The following is a 21,996-nucleotide window of genomic DNA, read 5'->3' on the forward strand; positions in this document are numbered from 1 at the left end:
ACTCACCCAACGAGAAACTAAAGAAGAGAGAGAGAGAGAGAGAGAGAGAGAGAGAGAGAGAGAGAGAGAGAGAGAGAGAGAGAGAGAACGTTGACAAATCACTACTTAGTACCTCTAATTGTGAAATAAATATTGAAAATCGTGATTTCTGATTAGAGAGAGGGAGAGTTAGTTTACAAATCACCACTTAGTACCTCAAATTCTGAAATAAATATTGGAAATTGTGATTTCTGATTAGAAAGAGAGAGAGAGAATTGGTTTACAAATCACCACTTAGTACCTCAAATTCTGAAATAAATATTGAAAATCGTGATTTCTGATTAGAGAGAGAGAGAGAGAGAGAGAGTTGCTTAGTTATTTAGTTTACAAATCACCACTTAGTACCTCTAAATCTGAAATAAATATTGAAAATCGTGATTTCTGATGAGAGAGAGAGAGGGTTACAAGGAGTTGCAAGGATTAGGATGTCTCAGAGACCTACTAGCCCATCCGAGGAGACATCACGTGCTCACTTATCTGTAGGGGCAGGTTTTACTGTTCATTCAGAGTGTTCTAATGATTTTGTCTAGCTTTCTTTTAAACTCTTCCACACTGCTGCTGTTTACAACTTCTGGTGGCAGTTTATTCCATGTGACACACATCTTTTTATGTAAAGAAGTTCCCACAATGAGATGTGTTGTCTCTTCAGTTCTAGTTTCCATCCATTATTTCTTGTCTGGTTTTCGTTTAATGTAAAGAGATTACTGTCTACTTTTGTTATCTTGTCAGTATTTTAATGTTTCTATTAGTTGTCCTCGCAATCGTCGTGTTTCTAAGCCATACATGTTCAGGTTCTCTAGTCGTCTTTGGTAACCTATTTGCCTGATGGATGGAATTAACTTTGTGGCTCTTGCTTGTACCCCTTCTAATCTGTTTATGTCCTTTCTTAGTGTTGGTGACCAAAACTGTATAGCATATTCAAGATGAGGTCTAACTATTGATGTGTAGAGCTGAATCACCGCTTCCTTGTTTCTGTATTTGAACTGCCTATTTATGTATTCCACTAGTGTCTGTCCCTTCTTTTCAGTTTTTATGCACTGTTTTATGAATTTTAAGTCCTTGGTAATAATGGCTCCGAGGTCCTCTTCTTGTTCCTCACTATTTATAAATAGTCATTCCCAAACAGCATGTAGTTGGCATGAGGGTTGTTTGTTCCTATTTGTAACACTTTACGCTTATCCATGTTAAATGGCATTTGCCATCTTTTTTTGACCACTCCTATTTTCCTTAGATCATTTCTTAAACTTTCCACTCTATCTGGAGAGAGAGAGAGAGAGAGAGAGAGAGAGAGAGAGAGAGAGAGAGAGAGAGAGAGATAGCTAGTTTACAAATCACCACTTAGTACCTTTAATTCTGAAAAAAATATTGAAAATCGTGATTTCTGATTAGAGAGAGAGAAAAGTAAAAACTGTAAGTAGAGGAAGTGGGTAGCTTGCAGGAACTGTGTTCGGAACGAAAATGGTATCTTGTTGGAATCTTATCTATAGACAAATATTTCCGTTAACGGAATTTAGATGTTTTAAAATGCTGGCGGCGTTCCAGGGTGGATATATCACTGCCACCCGCACGCCCACGTTACCCGCCTTCCTTATGATGAAACCTCCCAGAAGTCGCATTTTAATATTTCACTCTTTTCCTCTGTTATTTTGGCTGAAGAAATGTAATATAATGTTTTTGCCCCCTAGTCAGTAAATCTTGTATGAATGACTGGTACTTTTAATTGGTAATTCTGCCTGCCTCCCGAAATTTCGAAATTTTTCATTTATTTACGCTCGCCCTTGCCAGGTACTACAATTTCAGTTGTGACTGCACACAAAAAGTCTTATTTTTTCTCAAATTTTCGTTCAGTTTTTATTGCTTTGCTTTTAGTTATATGTAAATGCCGTTATTGTCGTGGGATTTTTGGTGTAATTATACCATCCTATTATTCATTGTTAAAGCAACTTCTCTCCTTTAGGTGCAGTTTCCATGTCCACTGCTTTTTATGTAATTTTTTTGGCTACATCTTGCCTTCAAATCCCAGCTTCTTTATTGTCGTGTATTGCAACTTTGATCGTTCAAATTTACTATAATTTTTATCTTTTTACCAGTGGAACTGGAGGCGATTATTATGCTCCCAATCTGTATTGATTCACTATCTTTTCCGTTATCTGTCGTGATTACGTACGGTTTGCTCTTGCTGGACTGCCTCTCCTGGCTCTGCTCTTCTTGATATCCTGAGTGCCACAAGCCCAATTTCGTTGGAGGCCTTGGAAGTTAAAGATCTTAATCATGGTGATCGTGCTCTGAACGGAGTGGAATAATGACCGAACTTTGTAAGTCCATTTAAGAATGCTTTGCCTTTGGTGGTCTTCAATGGCTACTAGTTATTTCCACTTAAAATAAAAGGAGACCATTAAATTAATTGCTTTCAAATATATCTGCTAGATATCTGTATAATGAGGGAAAGGTATCCATTCTTCATGATTTTACCAGATATTGCAGAGTGGTATTATATGTTGAACCACAAGGCATTATAATTAAGAACTTAACAAGAAAACGTATGTTGATCTCAAATTTTACAAAGCTATTGAACTGCAACTGGCAAAACGAATTGTGTAAGGAAGCCCCCTGATCCCAATCCCTTGATGAGGTGAGGGGCCTAATTAGGGACCCCGCTACAAGGATTGAATGCATTATGATTCCTTCCATCTCTGCAGTGGCTTCAACTGGACGTTGGGACTTTTATCACCTTCTTTCCTACTACTATAAGATTTCTTCCTACCATCTTCCTGTATCGTTAACAAACGACGTGACTCCCTGTATCTGTAAGCCTGTCTTTTTTTTTTTTTTTTTTTTTTTTTTTGAGCAGTAAGTGTGAAAATTTCCACTTTCGCCAAAATTCACTGTTTAGATGAATGGAAGATGGGATAATTTTTTGAGGGGGTTTGCATTCGAAGCCATGTTGGAGTTGTGGTGATGTTAGCCACCTGAAACTGGTTTGGACCTCTTTGGCGGAATAGTTCTTAAGGGTTGGCTCACGGAAACCAGGGCGAGCTGATCCTTGTGGTAGGACTTTTGGTTTTTGGCTGGAAACCCATCATTACAGCTTACATCTGTGCCTCTATATCTGTTTTGGTGTTATCCCATATGAGGAGGGTATGAATAGAACCTTTGGATAGTTAACTCTCACTGTGACAGTGGAGGATAGTGTAAAATTCCTTGGGCAAATATGGTGCAGGTCGACCATCACTAATCCGGCTCTAATTTCAGCTAGCGTAATTTCACATTTTCCGGGTCACCACACCAACCTGCCACTATTGTTTGTTTGCGCTACTTGTGTGCGTACGTATGTACCCTATGCACATGGTTATGTTTATCTTTTGGGTTGTAATAAAATGGGAAACGCAGTAAAATCTAAATGTTGATAGCATAAAATATAAATAAGAAAATCATAAGTGTAACTACACGAAACAAAAAAAGCTGTAGAAAGTTCACTGACACCAGTGAATGAATGTGTGCGTACATATGTACTCATCTCACACAATTGAGCTTTATCTTTTGTGTTGTAAAAATCAAAAAAATGAAAAATACAGTAAGAGTATAAACGAGAGTAGCATGGAATATAAATTAAAAAAATCATAAACTAACAACACAAACCAAAACAAACTGTAGTAAGTTCACCAGCGCCAGCAAATAAGTTTATGCATACGTATGCACCCAACGCTCACGACTGCGTTTTTGTGTTGTAAAAATAAAGAAAATGAGAAAATACTGTAAAAATATAAATGAGAATAGCGTAAAATACAAAATTAAAACATCGTAAGCGTAACATCACGAGCCAAAACAAGCTGTTGCAAGTTCACCGAAGCCAGTGAATGAGTTTATACATAAGTATGAATCCTATGCACATGATTGTATTTATCTTTTGGGGTTTTAAAAATAAAAATTGAGAAAATGAAGTAAAAATATAAATGAGAATAGTGCAAAATGTAAATTTAAAAAATCATAAGCATAACAACATGAACCAAAACAAGTTGTAGCAAGTTTGTAAGAGAGGTGCGAAATAATGAGCAGGGAGACAAGTACTGCTGATTTATTGATGAAAATTAGCTGCTTATAAAGTGGGATGCGGACATCTGTGTAGTTCGCAGAGACTGCTGGTACAAAGATTTACAGGTGACATGAGGTTAAACTAGTTCCTTAAAAAACAGGACAGGTTCATACAGAGAACATACTGCAGTGATAAACAATGTCTGACATATGAAATAAATAACTTGTAACAAAATATTTATTTCAGTGACTATACAAGATATATAAAAACAGTCCTTGTAAAAAATGGCAAAATATATGGAATGAAGAACCTGAAAATAATAAATTAAAATAGATAAAATCCAGTGTTGGAAAATGGAGTTCGTCATATCAGAGAGAAAGACAAGCACAAAACAATTCTGACACGTCTTCAAATAGCCATACTGTTTGACACATGGACACTTAATGAACAGTCCATGTGGCCCTCTACCCAAATGCCCAGATTGCAATGTGCTGATAACAGTTAAGCATATACTGGTGAATGTCCAAAATATAACCTGCAGCGAGTATCAAATTTTGGAAATAGACCGATAGAAGAAATTTTGTCAGAAAAATAGCACCCATTTTAATGTTTGAGAAGCTGCAAATTAATTGGAAAAATATAAAAAAAAATCAGAATAATGAATTTTAAAACAAGTAAATTTTATGATTTTACCTAATTTATTTTGAATTTTTATATACCTTTTTAGTATGTATGGAAATGAGTTTAAATGTAAAAGTATGCAAGCATACCTTTTTTACAGCTTTTAATTTCATTTTCATTCATCATCATTGACAAGTGACCTATTAACAGCCTAGACTTGTCATTCCATCCTAATCCTTCTGGCCCAGCCCTATGAGAGCTGATGGTCAGCTCAGTGGTCTGGTTAAACTATTTTAATAATAATAATAACTTGTACATAATACTTGATTGCTTGGAAAGACAACATATAGTTTACAGTTGTGATGATAAATATATATTCCGCTCGACCTTAGGTCGCGGAAAGGCACCACAGAAAACGGGATGTTCTGCACAGAGAGCGCGTTGAGTGGGGACTTTACAAGTTCACTGACAACAGTGAATGATTGTGTGCGTAAGTGCAATATGTGCAATACATACCCAACACACACGATTGCACATACTCGTATCATTTGGGTTGTAAAAATAAAAAAATATATATGAGAATAGCTTATAACAAAATGTTAACAATTGTGAGCATAACAACACGAACCAAAACAAGCTGTAGCAAGTTCACCGACGCCAACGAATGAGTGTGTGCATACATAAGTACCTTACATACACGATTGCGTTTATCTTTTGGGTTGTAAAATAAAATGTGAAAATACAGCAAAAATATAGATGAGACTAGCGTAAGATATAAAAAATTGCAAGATGAAGAAGATGGGAATCCCAACAGCCCTTCACCTCATGACATGTAAATGTGCTTAGTTGCAAATTTCAGCACTTACTCTGGAAGTGACATTGATGAACTTTCTTGTATAAGTCACCAGAGGTATGTGTGCCATTTATTTTGCCTGTGCCTCATTAAAATTTCAGTTGATTTTCATTTAATGTTTCTTTTTATCCTGATTAACCAACTTGTACTTATTTACAGGGTATTTTAAAGGTAGGATGAGGTTAACTGTTGGGTTAGGTGTATTCCATCGTAACTACTCTGTAATATGGCAAAATCACTAATCTGGCACCCCGCAGGTCCCGGTGATGCCGGGTTAGTGATGGTCGACTTGTACTTTCATAATACTCTCAAACAGCTAACACCGCCCCCCCACCGCCCCCGCCACCCTTGTTGCAAGGCTAGACCTCTTTTTTTTTTGGCGCCAGTGACCTTGCATATATGACGCCAGATAAATTTTAATCAACCAGTCAGTTAACCTCCCTCTTTGTGATGAATAAAACCAAAAACGAGCCCCCTCCCCTTAATCTGCTAATTTCCCCCGGCTCTTGACAACCCATTTAACCCCATGGTTGCGTTTTCGCAACGTTTGACATATCTGCACATTTTTCATCATGCAACATGTACGAGCGCAGGCACATTGCTTATAACTCCGGCAGTGTCTAACCGACTCCATGGCTAAAGATGCACTGGAATATCATGTCCTTGAACTAATTATTTAAAAGATATTGTCATCTCTGTTCGCGTGCATTTTCCATTTCCACGACTTCAGACCAAAAGAAGTAAATTGTTTAAACAGTTGTTGTATCAATGTGTTTTGACTATTTATATCATATCGTAAATGTTCTTCCTGCTTATAAAAGCAGTTCCTTAGCTCTTAAGAAATTACTAGTGTCTCAAATATTGTTTCAAAAATAAAGAGAATTGAATGTTTCGTAAAGACAACGATGAGCATCACATCCTTTTTGAGTGTTGCGGTTTGCAACAACGGGAATACTGCAAAAAGATGATTCCTCTTTCAGTTGAACATGGAACTATTCTTTATAACCACCACACATTTTGATATACCATTTCTGTCAATAATTACAAACTTTTATATCAAGAGGGATAATGTAACAGTGTGTATTGCAAAACCATTTATTATAATAATATAAGGTATTTTCACGATACAATGCATTTTGAGTGTCATTCCCTTAAATATCCAAAAAATATCTCGATTCAGCCACTGGTATTCAAACTGTTATCTAAGATCATCAAGGGATTTAGTAATGAGTTAAAGAGAGCAATGGTAAGATTGCTTTCAGTTGTATATAATGACCAAATATTATGTTATTTTGGGTCTAAATATCTCGCATCATTTTTCGCAATAGGACAAAAATACCCACGAAATCATCAAAGAAATCATTAAAGTTCCTGAACTGGAAAGTAGAAGATTTGCCTGAAATCAAATCATGTTCATATTATTCCTATAAACCATTAGCACCTGATAAACTTCGTGAACCCCACGAGATACTCTGCTTGCTTTTAAACACTATTCTTATTGAACATTCAACTGAGGAAACTGTTTTGTAAGCGATGCAAAAGGGAAACCATAATTTTCAACTCTCCTGTAAAGAGGTGAGAGATTTCATGGGGATTCTGTTATTATGCGATTGCACAGTTTTCCGGCGTCAAATGCATTGGCCATTCGATCATGATGGTAGGAATGCATTGGTGGTTCATTCAGTACGTAGAAACAGATCTGACGAAATAATGATATATGACAGATTTGACAAAGCATGATAACTGTGCAAAGGTAAGACCACGTCTGAAACTTCTCAATGAGCGTTTCATTATTTCCGGAGCGGTTTTTAGCCTTACCAGTTGTCCTTACTGACAAATCAGTGGTACATTATCATGGGCGCCATGCACTAACCAATGCATAAGGCGAAACTAAACCAGTTCTTTGGGGCCACAAAGGATAGACAGTGGCCGCTCCATTGGGATATATGTATCTTCTGGATGCTGGCGTCGGCTCTGCAGTGGCCTTCCCTGACATAGAAAGACACGGGAGATTATCATGTGTTGCATCTATTTTTACAGCAGAACTGCATGCAATTTTAAGGCCTTGAAGGAAATCTTAATTGAGAATGGAAATAGTTTTACCATATATAGTGACTGCTCTAGAAATGTTCTTCAGTCGTTGGAATCTTGTAACTCTTTAAACCCTCCGATTTGAATGGCTGCTTTTAGTGAAAAGATGAGGTAAAGAAATAGATTTTTGCTGGGTGCCTTCCCATGTTGGGGTGGTTGGGAATGAGCAAGCTGATGAACTTGCTAAGTCAGCAGTCACTTCCCCAGAACCCAGATGATGTCTACTAGCATATCGGAATGTATATTCGCTAGTAGATAAGAAAATTAAAAAGTGTCGGTAGTCTATTTTCCCCTTTAGGGAAAATATTTTATCAAAATAAAAAATGCGCAGTATTACGTCATCAGTGTCTCTTTGTTCATATCCTTATATGCCAAGGAGACAAGAAACGATGTTGTGCAGGCTTAGGATTGTACATACAGGACTCACTCATGGATTCTTGATGTCCAGCGAAAATCCCCCATTGTGCGACGACTATTGTGCCGTTGACTGTGAGACATATGCTGGTCGAATGTCCCAGTCTTGTGAATCAAAGGCATAAGTTCCTCTGTTGGGGACGTGACAGAGATGTACATTTCATCTTTGCAACGATTCTCGGGAGGACTTTAATTTAGAGCAGCTATATATGTTAGTTAGGGAGGCGGCCTCCTCAAAAAAATTTAGATCGTACACACTATGTGTATATGTAGGCCTACGTATATTATACATGTTCTACAGATATGATAATATATATTATATATGTATATTATATACTATATATATATTAAGATATTGCTTGTGAGACTTCTTTTAAACTTATCTATCTTTTTAATTTAATATTAAACTTTATAGCCTACGGGGTCAATAACCTAGATGCTGTGACGTCAGTTTTAATAGCCAGAAATCATTCATTCATTTACTCATTCTGGATGTATACTAAGGTAAAGATGAGTACCCAGGTTCTTCAAGAAATAAGTATAAACAGATTTTTGGTGTAAGGGGAACAGTAATTATAAAGTTCCTTGATTGACTTAGTCTGAGTATCAGGGAATAGGAATGAGCTTGTACTTTGACAGTTACTTCTTCACAAAACTTTCATGGAGAGATTCATGAAATAGGTCAAGGTGCAACTGGCACTCTTGAAGCAGCATTGCTGAAAAAGGCCTTCTTACAAGTGCCGAACTGTTTGAGTATTATTTTGAATAAATTTAAAAATGTCATTGTAGTAAAGTGGAACGCCAATGGTACCGTTATTGTAACATCAAATGAGCATGCAGTTCTACTTTTGTTAACACCCAATAACAAAAGTAAAACGTTACTCAAAAATGAAGAAAAATAATAGAAAATAACGATAACCATTGTCTCTGATTAGCACAAAAATTCACAAATTGGGAAGGAGATAGAGCAGATGACAACATAAGCAAATATCGAATGGCTGTCAGGAACAAGAAATGGAGTTCCCCTTTTTTCTGTGACTTGATGAATGTCTGCATGAATACAAAGATTTATTAGTTTCACACGCTCTGTGGTCAAACAGTGATTAACAACATATGGTGTTGCACATCTAAATCCAGGGAGACAAAGGTTACCTGTACTTGGTAATGCTGTAGGAAACACTCTTAGATATGATGACGTTGGTCATAATATAATTAAGGGAAACAGAAGTCGCAGGTGCAAGTAATGCAAAACGGAAACTGTTTACATCTGAATCAAGTGCAATATTCCATTGTACGTGAAATGCTCCTCTGCTTACCAAATTAATGAAAATATACTGATGTGTATATCTGTCCACATTATATCTTTTCATTCTCATTGCATATCAACCTTTGGGCGAGTGGATTCTCAATCTTAGAGATCACATTTATGAATGTCTGTTATTCCAGTTTTCTAATTTAAAGCAAGAAAAGTGTGTTCCATTTTAATTCACCCTTTTCCTAGTAAAATAATTTCCAGTTTAATTATTCAACCTTCATCAATTCATAAAATAAGAAAATTTCAGCTGGTTGGATGCTAAATTAAGCACGTTACTAAATCAGTTTTCTTCGCTTGCCTAAGAGTTTAAACTTCCGCTTATTAGTAAGTATGGATGAGGTTTGGCTTGTAGTATTAGTTCAAATGGAATCTTCAGTATGTGAAGCTTTTGCTAACAAGCAGCATCACATCACTGTTTTCTTTGATCTTGAGAAGGCTTATGATACAACATGGCATTTTGAGGTTCCTTGATGAATGTAACCTGAGAGGCAATTTACCTCATTTTATCAGGGCAATTCTAAAAAATTGGTTATTTCAGGTTCAAGTTGGAGCAACAATGTCAGATGTATTCAGTCAAGAAGAAGGAGTACCACATATATAATTGACAGGTTATATGTTTTACTCTAAAAGAAAATGGCGAGGTTACGTGGGGTGATTTTCATAAAACAGCCATTGTCTTTCATATCTGATAAAATGTTGGTTAAGGACTAGAGAACCTCTGAAATATGTACCAGTTCCAAACCAGCAGACGCTGGTAATGAAGATCCAGGGGTATCTCACCGGCATCTACCAGCATGCTGTCAGTAGGATATGACTTAAATGTTGCTGTAGGTAATCTTACTCCTTCATGATGAATTAGATTAAGCATTTGAAGGCTAATAGGCTTTGCCGAGGTATACACTTCACACCTCTAAGTTAATTTTTAAAAGACTAAAGTTTTGTAAAGTCTCAACATTTGAGTTTGGTTAGTGCCCCAGGAAGTGTGGGACAGAACTTTCAGCACATTCATTGCTTCAAGGATTTTGTCTTAATATATTTCAGATGTGGGATCCAAGTCAGCTTGCTATCAAAATTCAACTCAAGAAACCTTGTTTCACCAACACATGGAATTCTCTGTCCATGTGTGAGCAGCTCTGGATCAGGATGGAATCTTCTTATACAACAAAAGTGCATGGTTACCGTTTTTCTTGCTGGAAACTTAAGACCATTCATCTCAGCTCACTTTCCTGTCATTGCAGAGCTGAGGGCTGCATTCAGCCACTGCCATCCTTGTTGCTGCAAAAGATATTGAAAGGTCATCAATGAGAAGAGCATAAGTGACATCTGGGGGAATCTCGTCCTATAAGTAATCTAGCTCCTCATCCTAGGCAAAGGAGCACCATCCCTCGAAAAGAATCAGCTCCATGATTCAGAGCTTGAAATTGTTTAAGTTCCAGGAGCCTTCTCTGTGGGAGCTTCTCAAACCCCCTTTTTAACCCCTGATCTCATCCCCATGACGAGGTGGGGGCTTAGGGGTCCACTGCATGAATTGTATGGTCTTTTATACCTACTCTTGCTGCTGTGGATTCAACCAAACATTGAGACGTATAAAACTTGTATTCCTCCTTCTGTACATTTTTCCTTTCCCTCCTTCCTCTTTTATTGAAGACCTTTGCATGGTATTGAATTGCAGAAATCACTGCTTTTGTAATTTTGAAGGAGGGTGGAGTTGGACGGCATGCCACCCCACCCGTATTTTAATTATAATTTCATCATGTTTTACAATCGTTTAATCACTCACAGCTTTTACCCTGAAAACATCCAACAATCACGGAAGAGCGGAAGAATTACTGTTGCAGCCCTATGGGGAGAACTCATAGAAACTGATGCACGAATGAACAGTTCCCAGTACATAAGCATTCTGGAAATTTTGCTGCTATCAGTGAGAGCCCTGCTCATCACTGACAATCCAGATTGTCAAGGAATGACCAGCGAACATCCACGGGTCATCAGAATCGAATGGCCAGCAAAGTCACCTGACTAGAATGCCATTGAAAGTCTTTGCGGTTATGTAACTAATAAATGGGATGCAAGTAATACCAAGACCAGGAAGCACTTAAGACATGCCGCGTCAATCTGGGAGTCACTGAGACCTAAATGGGATGAAATAAACATTCGTGAAAAGATGGTGGGTTCAATGCCTAAGAGATTAGGTACGGCAATTGACAATAAGGGTTCATACTTGAGTAACAGAGAGAGAGAGAGAGGGCACGCTAATGAATTTTTCTATGTAGTTTTTTGTAATAATGGTTTGCTAAGTCTTGTATTCATTTGTTTATTCATTTACTTATTTATTTATATTTATTTCTTCTAAGAAATATGTAGGTCTATGTGAAGTGTTGTATAGATTGTAAATTTATAGTTTCATAGGGTAAATATATTTATTCATACTATATTCAATATTTCATTTACGTAAAATCTTAAAGGAAAATGTTGTAGTTAGTCGCAGCAATGTTGAGCAAACAATTACATAAAGTTATGGCAAAAGAATGGGAATTAATTTAAAGAGAAGCAAGCAGCGCAGCTTACACTCCACCAAGCTCTCTCTCTCTCTCTCTCTCTCTCTCTCTCTCTGTGTGTGTGTGTGTGTTATAATCTGTCAAAACCAATAAGAACAAAAGGCTACATACGACCTGGTGAAGGATGGCCTAGAGAAAGAGGAACCAAGTAGGAACTGTTTTGAAAGCGCTTATTGTGAGCAAATTATCGGCTTTTCCTTCAGGTATGCTTTTACGTTCCGAGCTGATTGAAGAGGGAACAGCATGATATTGAGTGAAAAGATCAATGATTTGCTAGAACGTTGCTAAGGGAAGAACCATGGGCAAAGGCATAAATAAAAGTAGATTTTAATTCTTGCACAAAGCATTAGAACGTCGGATACACAGTCGATTTTGTGAGTAAGATTCACCATCATTAAGGGTGTTTTAAAGAATGCTTCGCAGCATCAACGTTGTCTGAAAAACTTGAAAGTTTTATTCCCCAAAGAATTCTCGGCATCACCAGCGTTGTCCGAAAGAAGTCTTATTGCCGCTAGCAATTTCCAAAAGAATGCTGAGAATTAGTTGTCGTGTCTTAGAGCATCGTCGATATAATCCAGCACCTTTGAGAATCAAACAGCGCAGTCAAAAAGATTTCAAGAACGATGCCACTCAAAATATTTTTAATCAATGGTAAAAATAAGAAAAAATCTCCGAGTCTCGAAGAAACGAACTCAGGCATTTTATTGCTTGACAAAACAGGTACTGCGTTGGATGAAGGAGCTCACCACTTTAAATAAAGTCACTGAAAAGGAATATGGGGGAGAAATTGGATGGCAGAGTTTATTTGAGATGTTACTTTAAACCTGCTGAATGCGTGCCATGTTCGGAAGGAACTAATAACGCAACAACTGAGAAAAACGTCCTTTTGGAGAATTGGGTATACATTATTGGTAACCAAACTCGAGAAATTGGCAAATGGTTATTTTATTCCAGAGCAAAGTAGGAGACTCGGACGAACGAATAATCAGGCAAAAATATGGTTATGTAAATGATGGAAACTATCGAAACAACAATCCTTCCGATGGAAAGTGATCCAGGGAGCCACATTACAAGAGTAAAGCAAGTATGAAATTAATAAATTACATTGAACTTTGGTATTATGTCTGAAGTTGTGAAAAGGAGACTAAACAACCATGAAACAGCTGGTTAGTGATGATTCCTGCTGCTCATATTTCAAGGATATTATCGTATCCACCTGCTTTTTCTGTACGTTAGCGAGAGTAACAGAAAGAAACACTGAAACCTCTTTTATTCGTTAATGGGATGTCATTTATAATGACAGCTCTCTCTCTCTCTCTCTCTCTCTCTCTCTCTCTCTCTCTCTCTCTCTCTCTCTCTCTCTCTCTCTCTAGCAATAGGGCAAGTGGTAGAACGTTCATACCTCAAAGTGAATGGCCAGTGTTCTCTAACCGAACCCCCTCGGCGTGAGACCACCTTAATGTGGTGAGGGGGCTCTTGAACCTCTGGAATTTGTTCCCAGGTTCGAGTCCAAGAGTCCCTATATATCATCACATATTAATTTGGGTTAATGTTTGTGCAATGTTCCACTTTTGGTAAAATTTATTGGGCCTAATAAATATGAAAAGGTATCATAGTTAGGGACTGGGTTAATATCTGAAGCTAATACTGGGAATTGTGGTAGGAGCACCAACTACCCTATGATGTTTGGACCTGAGAGATATCACATTGATATCTCAGGGGTGGATCTATTCTGCATTCTGTCTGGTTGGCCCATAATACGATTAGGGTGGAGATGATTGTGGTTTTGTAATACTCTCAGCTTCAACAAGTGGGTTTGGCTTACACTTGGGCTACTGTAATTGTTGTGCTATCCCCTGTGGGGTAGGGTAGGGGGTGAACATTTGGGAGTTGGCTCTCACTGGTGCCATTGGTGGAAGAATAAATTCCATGAAAAGCTGATAATATCTTTGTAAGATTTTCAGGTTTACTTAATTTTTTTTTCTTGAATTGATCTTTAAGAGTACCAATAAAGTATCAAGTACCCCTGGGGCCATTGATGAGACCCGTTTGACACTGATGACGACCTCTGCACCCTCCTCTGACAACACGTATTTGGAAAAGCCTAGGAAACCACCTAGTGTAATTACACTGGAACCCTAGCTGGGGGAAAGGGAAAGTGACCAGAAATGTATGAAACCTCTTATGATAAGTATTTGACCTTTAATCTGGAAGATTCTAAATGTGACATTTTTAGTGCGTACAGAGACACTGTGAAGTGTTGTGGCTGAGAGCCTAAGATATCATCTGAAGTCTGAGGAAAGCTGACAGTAGAATCGGCCTCAGTGAAAGAATGTGAAAAATTAAAAGCATTATCACATCTTGGAGAAGTAAAAGTAGACTGCTTGGTACATGCTTATTGGAATCACTCAAAGAGAATGGTATTTGCACCCCAACTAATGACATAATCAGAAAAGAAACATGTAGAAGAATAAAAAAATAAAGGTGTGGTTAGAACTGAAAGTTTGATGGCAAAATTTAATTATCACATTCAATTCAACCTGCTTACCTAATGTAATAAAAGCAGCTTGGTTATGTTTTAAGGTTAAGCAATGTATCCCAAGACCAAGGAGATACTTTTATTATCAAGAATATGGTCATATGTTGGGGTCTTGTAGATAGAAGCTATAAGGTAAGCCTGCAGCTTGTGTTAAGTGTAGTGACCAGATGTTGGTATATTATAAAGCAAAGTGTATACATTGTGGAAAGAATTATCCATCCTCTTCACAAAATTGTGCTGTGACTAACATGGAAAAGTAGATACAGACCTTGAGGGTAACTGAACGCATCACATCAGAGGCATTTTAAGCCTATATGTTACTGCGAACCGTAGGAGAAATGTAAATGCTAGAAGGGGTAATACAAAAGGAAAATCAACTGAATGCATAGCCTATCAATCATTTACAAAAATATAGGAAGCTATGGGGGCAGGCTAAACAAAATCCTAAAGTTTTAAGGTGTGGAGATCCATTCCCAAAGAAAATATACAGTATGCTATCTCTGTCTACCATGTTAGACCAAGAAGCAGAAGCCAGGAAGAAAATATCCAGACATTTCCGAGTATTTTTTTCTTTATTCAAATTTGATGCGAAAAAACAATAATAGTTTTTTCAGTCGTTAGAAAATCGATAAGAAGGCTTTTTCTTTGTTTGTTTTGAAAATTTCTATAAAAGAGAAAAGGAGCAAAATAAAAGAAAATGTATAATTATTTTATTTCGACAATTTTTTAAAAGTAAAATGCTTGATAAATATTTCATTTCAGTGGTAATACAAAAGAAAAAATCAGTGGCGTCCTTATAAGAACAAAATATGGATTTTATTCTATATGTATTCATGCCAATCTTGGATTTCTGATAACCTTTAGTAATTTGGTGCACTAGTAATTTCATTAACTCTAGCAGTCCTAAACAATGGTTTCTCTTTGAAGGCTAAGCCAAAAAATCACTAATTTCTGGCACTTCTGCCACTTTCTGGGTGGGAGTATGCAGCCTGGTCAACCCCACTTATTACAAAAATATTAGGAAGCCATGGGGGAATCGTAGCTTTTAAAAATATTTCGTCATGTTTTTTCTTCTTTGTTACTGGCAACACCAATGGCACAAAACAATGGCATGTATTAGTATCCAGTTTACACTGCAGATAATAATATTTTCTGTCGATAAAATTGTAACAGAGGTGTGGAGATCCATTCCCTTCATTCTTTCTTGCTCGCCTTAAAGAAAATATACAGTATGCTATCTTCTGTTATTTATTACCACCTAGTAAAGTCTTCCCCATTGATGAATGTAATTCTGCCATTGCACACTTTTCTCGCTCATCTCCATCTTATCCAACAGCTACCATTTCCAACGTTGAATTATTATGGGAGATATGAATAAATAGAAACCCTCAGTTTGTGGTGACACCGTTTAAATAGTAATTATCGAATTACTGAAAAAGTCAAAACTAAGAAGAAATTGTCATTATGTTCCATCACGGCATTTTGAAAATGAAAATGTGGGCGTTGTGTCCGTTCGGCATTCCTAAACAAAATGCAGGGGTCCGTCTACCACCTAGTATTTTTGATAACAAATATCTTATGATCATTTCCTTTGTTATTCTGGGAGATATGCAGTAGAAACATTATCAACAGTTGATTTATGTATATGCAATGATAACTGCCTTATTGATTTCAGTTGGAGAGTGATAGTTACAGATTTACCAGCGACCATTTTCCAATAGTAATAAATGTAACCTCAAATCCTCCATCTTCAAGGCAACCTAAATGGAGCACTGGTAAAGGTGACTGGGCAGCATTCCAAGAACACAGCTCAGTAGATGACTTGGCTGATGACTTTCGCTTTGTACTGTAGATGATGCTCTTGATTTTTTCAGTACAATTATATTTTCAGCTGGTGTTCAATCGGTACCTAGGACTTCGGGCATATTTATCCACTGACCGGTTCCGTGGTGGACTTGTTAATGCCAGCAAATTTATAGAACTATGAGTTCTGCTTTCACAAGATATTACAGACAAAAATGGGAGCATTACCATGTTGAATTCCAAAAAGCAAGAGATAATTTATGCATGAAATTAAAAAGGCACGAGAGGAATCTTGGACAGTTTTCATATCTTCACTGAATAACACCTCTGACTTTAGTATGGAAGAGTTGGAAAAATAGCAGGCAAATTCACTACTTGTCAACCTCCAGTTATCTAGATCAGTGGTACTGAAGTAGCAGAACCCCAGTTAGTGGCAAATAAGTTTGCTAATCATTTTGCTAATGTTGCAAAGGAAAAGATGAAAGATCCTATTCAGCTCAAAGAAGGCTATTGGAACAGGTCGAAATCGATTTTAATATATCAAGGAATGAACAATACAATGTAGATTTACTATGAGATAATTTGAATCATCATCCTTAAGTAATTATAGTGAATCAGCTCATGAACTGGGTGACATAACATGTTCAAAGATTAAGCATACCCCCAAAAATACCAGTTTTTTCATATTAAGCCTTATTAACAGTAAAGTGGGCTGAGATGAATGGTTTTAGGTTTTCAGCTAGTAAAATAGTAACCATGCACATCTGCTATATAAGAGGATTCAATCCAGATCTAGATGTGTTCATATATGGGTGGAGAATTCCATGTGTTGGTGAAACAAAGTTTCTTGGGTTTATTTTTTATAGCAAGCTAACTTAGATTGCACTTCTGAAATATATTAAGACAAAATGCATGATTGCAATGAATGTGCTGAAAGGTCTCTCCCACATTTTGTGGCGTGCTGACTGAACTCAGATGTTGAGGCAAGACAAAGTCTTGGTCTTTTCAAAATTAACTTATGGGTGAAGTGTACACCTCAGCAAAGCCGTATAGCTTTAAAATGCTTAATTCAGTTCATCATGGAGGAGTATGATTGTCTACAGGAGCATTTAAATCATCCCCCACTGAGAGCATGCTTGTAGACGCTGGTGAAATGCCTCTTGATTTTCATTACCAATGTCCTTCTGGTTCAGAACTGGTGTAGATTTCAGAGGTTCCCTAAGTCCTTAACCAGCATTTGCTTCAGAAATGAAAGACAATGGCAATTTTATGAAAATCATCCTAAGCAATCTCAAACATTTTCTGTTAGAGTAAAATGTATAATAAAGCAGTTAAATAAGTCAAGGATGGAGACTTTACCAGCTAGGTATTCAGTTAGCCCTCTCTGGAACCTGTGAGAGGCAGAATATGTAGATATTTAAATTCAACAAAAGCAGAAATGACCAATGAGGCAGTAAAATGACTAATTTTAGATCATTCCTCTCAACACGATAACTTAGTTGCAGCTTTCACGGATGACCCAAAGTTAGATTCTGTCGTCGGCTTTGGGGTGGCCTTCCCAGATGCAGAAAGAGGCAGGAGATTATCATCTGTTACATCTATTTGTACAGGAGAACTGTGTGTAATTTTAAAGGCCATAAAAGAAATTTTGGTTCAGAATGAAAATAGTTCTATTAAACATGTAGGCTGTGACTCAAGAAGTGTTCTTCAGTCTTTGGAATCTTTTAACCTTGTACACCCATTGATTTTATAGATTGGAATGGCTGCTTCTAATGAAAAGAAGTAAAGAAATAAAATTTTGCTGGGTACCTTCCCAAGTTGGTGTGGTTGGGAACGAGCAAGCTGATCAAATTGCTAAGTCAGTAGTCACCTCCCCAGAACCCAGATGTCTACTATCATATTGGGATGTATATCCTGTAGTAGACCAAAAAATTAAGAGGTTTTGCTAGTCCCTTTGGGAAAATATTTTAGGCAAAAAAAAAAAAAAAATGCTGAGTATTACATCATCAGTAAGTCATTGGTCATATCCCTAAATGCCAAGGGGACAAGAAACGTTGTTGTGCAGGCTCAGGATTGGACATAAACCACTTATTCATGGGTTCTTGATGTCCGGCAAAAATTCTCCATTCTTTAATGACAGTCTTTTGCCCTCTGCTTTGAGACATTTGGTGGTCGAATGTCCCATTCTTGGGAATCTAAGGTGTAGATTCCTCTTTCGGGGACGTGACAGAGATGGAAATTTCATCATTGCAACGATTCTCGAGGAGAACTGTAATTTAGAGCAGCAATATATCTTTGTTAGGAAGGCGTTCTTCCTCAACAAAATTTAGATCACATGCAGTATGTATGTGTATGTATATTATATATGTTTAACAGATATAATTATATAATATATATATATATATATATATATATATATATATATATATATATATATATATATATATATATATATGTATATATATACATATATATAATCAGATATTTCTTATGTGAGACTCCTTTTAAACTTATTTGTTTATTTATTTTTTGTTTCCTATTTAATTTTATTATGGCATCAATAACCTAGATGTTGTGACGCCAGTTTTAATAGCCACAAATTAATCAGTCTGTTACAGTAATGGTTCATGCAAAAGATTAGAGTCATTTCAGTATAATAATTTGGGAACCCTTTTCCCCAGGAAAAGGGCAATGTGTTTGGAAGTTTGCCTTAATAGCACGTTTTGTTCCAGATTAGATTGCAAGTATATGAAGCAAAATTCAGAGAAATGCACCCAGAAAAATGCTTGAGTGTTAGAAATTCTTGTTATAAGAGAAGAAGAATAATCATATGTGTAATTAAGAAAGAGAGAATGGTAAGGAAAAAAAATAGAGTTCATTAGAGTGATGGATGCAGTGGTGAGAGAGTAGTGGCGGGTTAGTATGTGATTATTATGTGGATGAAGCAAGAGTTTAAATTTGAATGAAGTTCTGGTGGAGAGGGAGTGGTGAAAATATGCTTTTTTGAATGTAACTGACTTGTGAATTGATAAGGAATGGAAGATAACACAATTAAGAGGAATGGAAGGTAAGGTACGTGTAAAAGTACAGAATTGAAAAGGTTATTTAAACACACACACACATTTATATATATATATATATTTATATAAATATATGTTTATATAATATATATATATATATATATATATATATATATATATATATATATATATATATATATATATATATATATATATAATATATATATATATATATATATATATATATATATATCAACACAATTACATTGGAACAGAAATAAATTTCTGACTCACATCAGGATCGATATATATATATATATATATATATATGTGTGTGTGTGTGTGTGTGTGTGTGTTTTCTATGAGTTCACGTCACTATGTGACAATGCAGTGTTTTGCGGCGTCCAGAGCAATTCAGCGTATTGCAGGACACAGATGAATGCCTGATGGTCCAGTTCGGGGTACGTTTGATTTGTTGTCAATCCCTTCACGTTGTGATGATACGATTAAATCGTTAATTGCTACAGCTAAAGAGAGGCATGCACGTCTTAGAAGTAATTTTGAGTCAAAGACACAAGCAATGGTCGTGATGAGTTATATGAAATCAGACAGCACAAGATTTGCAGTTGGGGATAAAGTGTTTTTGAAAATAAATGTCAGAAGTGCATTAAATTACAAATTGGGTCCCAAGTTTGTTATAGAAGAGAAAAGGGAGAGTAGGTTCATATTTTTAAGTGAAGAAACGGGAGAGACGAAATTAACTCGCGTATCTAAGATTTAAAGAACAACTTAATGTTTGGTGGGGATTTGTTGGTTTTTTGGGAGTGTTTGTTATTTTTTTTTTTTTGTTCTCTACGTCGAGGTTAAGCAGTTATTTACGTTTTTTTTCTTTCCTCTTTTTTCAGATGCGGAGATTTAGCATACTCATCGCCTTCGTGGCAGCTGTGAATGCCATGGGAAAAGTTTATTTAGGACCGGGTGTGATAATTGAAGGAGCCCACGAAGTATGATTGGACAATGACAAGAGTTTTTATGAGGGTGGAATTCGAGTATCTTGCGTCAGCCAGAACGGAATTGGAACGTTTTCGGAACAGTGTTGAAATGTTAATGAGGACACTAGAGGAGGTAAATCTTAAACATAATTTGTCAAACCCTTTAACATGTTTATCCTCAAAGATTAAGATTATAGCGGACAGGACACAGGATAGAATCACAGAAACACTTACATGGGTTCTGGATACAAAACCAAATGATACACGGCTTTTGTGTGGCCAAACTAGGAGGCATAAAAGAGCAGTGGTCACTTTAACTATAAAAGGGCAACAGCAACGGTCATAGCAGCAGTTGGCAGTGCGCGAGTTGAGGCATTGGAAGCTAAAGTAACTGATCAGGGTAGGGTTTTGGAGAAATTAAGTAGTAGCAACGCAAAGTTATGTGAGCGGTTTGAGGGTTTGAGAAATGCATACAATGTGTAGCAATTTACTGTTGAGGGGGTTAGAGGTGACCTAGACTAAACGATAGCTTTCTTTATCATTCATACTACAGTTTTGAATATCGAAAAGGAGACTGAATCTTTATTGAGGTTAAATCCCAAGTAAAAATGGTAATAGTGGCTTCAGAAGGGCGTATTTCTGATGATATTTTACCTATAGGGGTGTTAGAGCATACTTTAAAGGTTGCAGCATATGAGTGGGGATCAAACGTAATTTTTACAGGTAGTGATTTATATAGATATTATGGGATAATAAAGGTACATTTGTCCAACAAAGGGTTAATTGTGGAAAATTCACCTGGATACAGCCTTGGGAATGGAAGTGCCCGTCAGCAATTTGTCTCGAATGTTCTAGAAGCTCTGTCTGGTTTAGATCCGGATAAGGGTGTGTCGTGGAGAAGGTGTTCGTACGTTTGTCGGTGATGAAAAGCAACTTGTAGGGTAAGTGTTGAGAGCTTTTGTGAAAAGCCACACATTTGACTTGGAGGAGCCGAGTGAGAAGGATTCTCTGGGGCCAAATTCCTTGCTGGAAGGGTGAGTGTTGAAAACAAACACTAACTTAACATTTTAGGGGCTTATAATTTTTTTTTAACATTTATTTCTATGTGGTGTGGTGGGGTGAATGTGAACTAAGTTGATTCTAAGTCTAATGAGAAATGTTTCTCTCTCTACAGATGTTCCATGCAAGTGCTCATGGAAGCCATGGATAGCTATAGTTAGCCATGCAAAATCATGCACAGGAACATGGCCACTGAAGTGAACTGGTGACATAAAGACAAAAAGTTAAAATGGAGAACACTTAGTGACTGAATGGGGGATTTGCAAAACAAATAATTTTTGTAAACCAGGTTTGATTTACACACATTAGATATAGTGCATTTAATTTCATGAAAGAGAGAGATAGAGAGGGGGAGAGAGAGAGAGAAAAGCGCATCGCTCGCCCGAGACTACCAACAGTTCAAGGTAAGTGTTAACAATCTGTTTTATATATATAACATATATATATATATATATATATATATATATATATATATATATATATATATATATATATATATATATATATATATATATATATAATAATCCCATTAGGAAAATGACAGGCAGAAGTTCAGTACCGAGTGCTTTCACGTTTGTTAACACATCGTTAATAAACGTGAAAGCGCTTGGTACTGAACTTCTGCCTGTCATTTTCCTGTGGATTACTGTGATTTTTAC

At 36.7% G+C, this 21,996-nt stretch overlaps 1 long non-coding RNA gene across 1 annotated transcript in view; it reads left to right on the top strand.

Annotated features, from left to right (window-relative positions):
* The window catches only part of LOC136856491 (uncharacterized), a 115,740-nt gene extending 93,999 nt beyond the window's left edge, over window positions 1–21,741 (top strand). The window contains exons 2-3 of the long non-coding RNA XR_010858359.1: window positions 20,192–20,411; window positions 21,453–21,741. This is a non-coding gene — a long non-coding RNA (uncharacterized lncRNA). The remainder of the gene's footprint in view (window positions 1–20,191; window positions 20,412–21,452) is intronic.
* The last annotated feature ends 255 nt before the right edge of the window (window positions 21,742–21,996 follow it).

The sequence above is a fragment of the Macrobrachium rosenbergii genome, chromosome 36 (assembly GCF_040412425.1).
Source record: "Macrobrachium rosenbergii isolate ZJJX-2024 chromosome 36, ASM4041242v1, whole genome shotgun sequence".
Lineage (NCBI taxonomy): Eukaryota > Metazoa > Arthropoda > Malacostraca > Decapoda > Palaemonidae > Macrobrachium > Macrobrachium rosenbergii.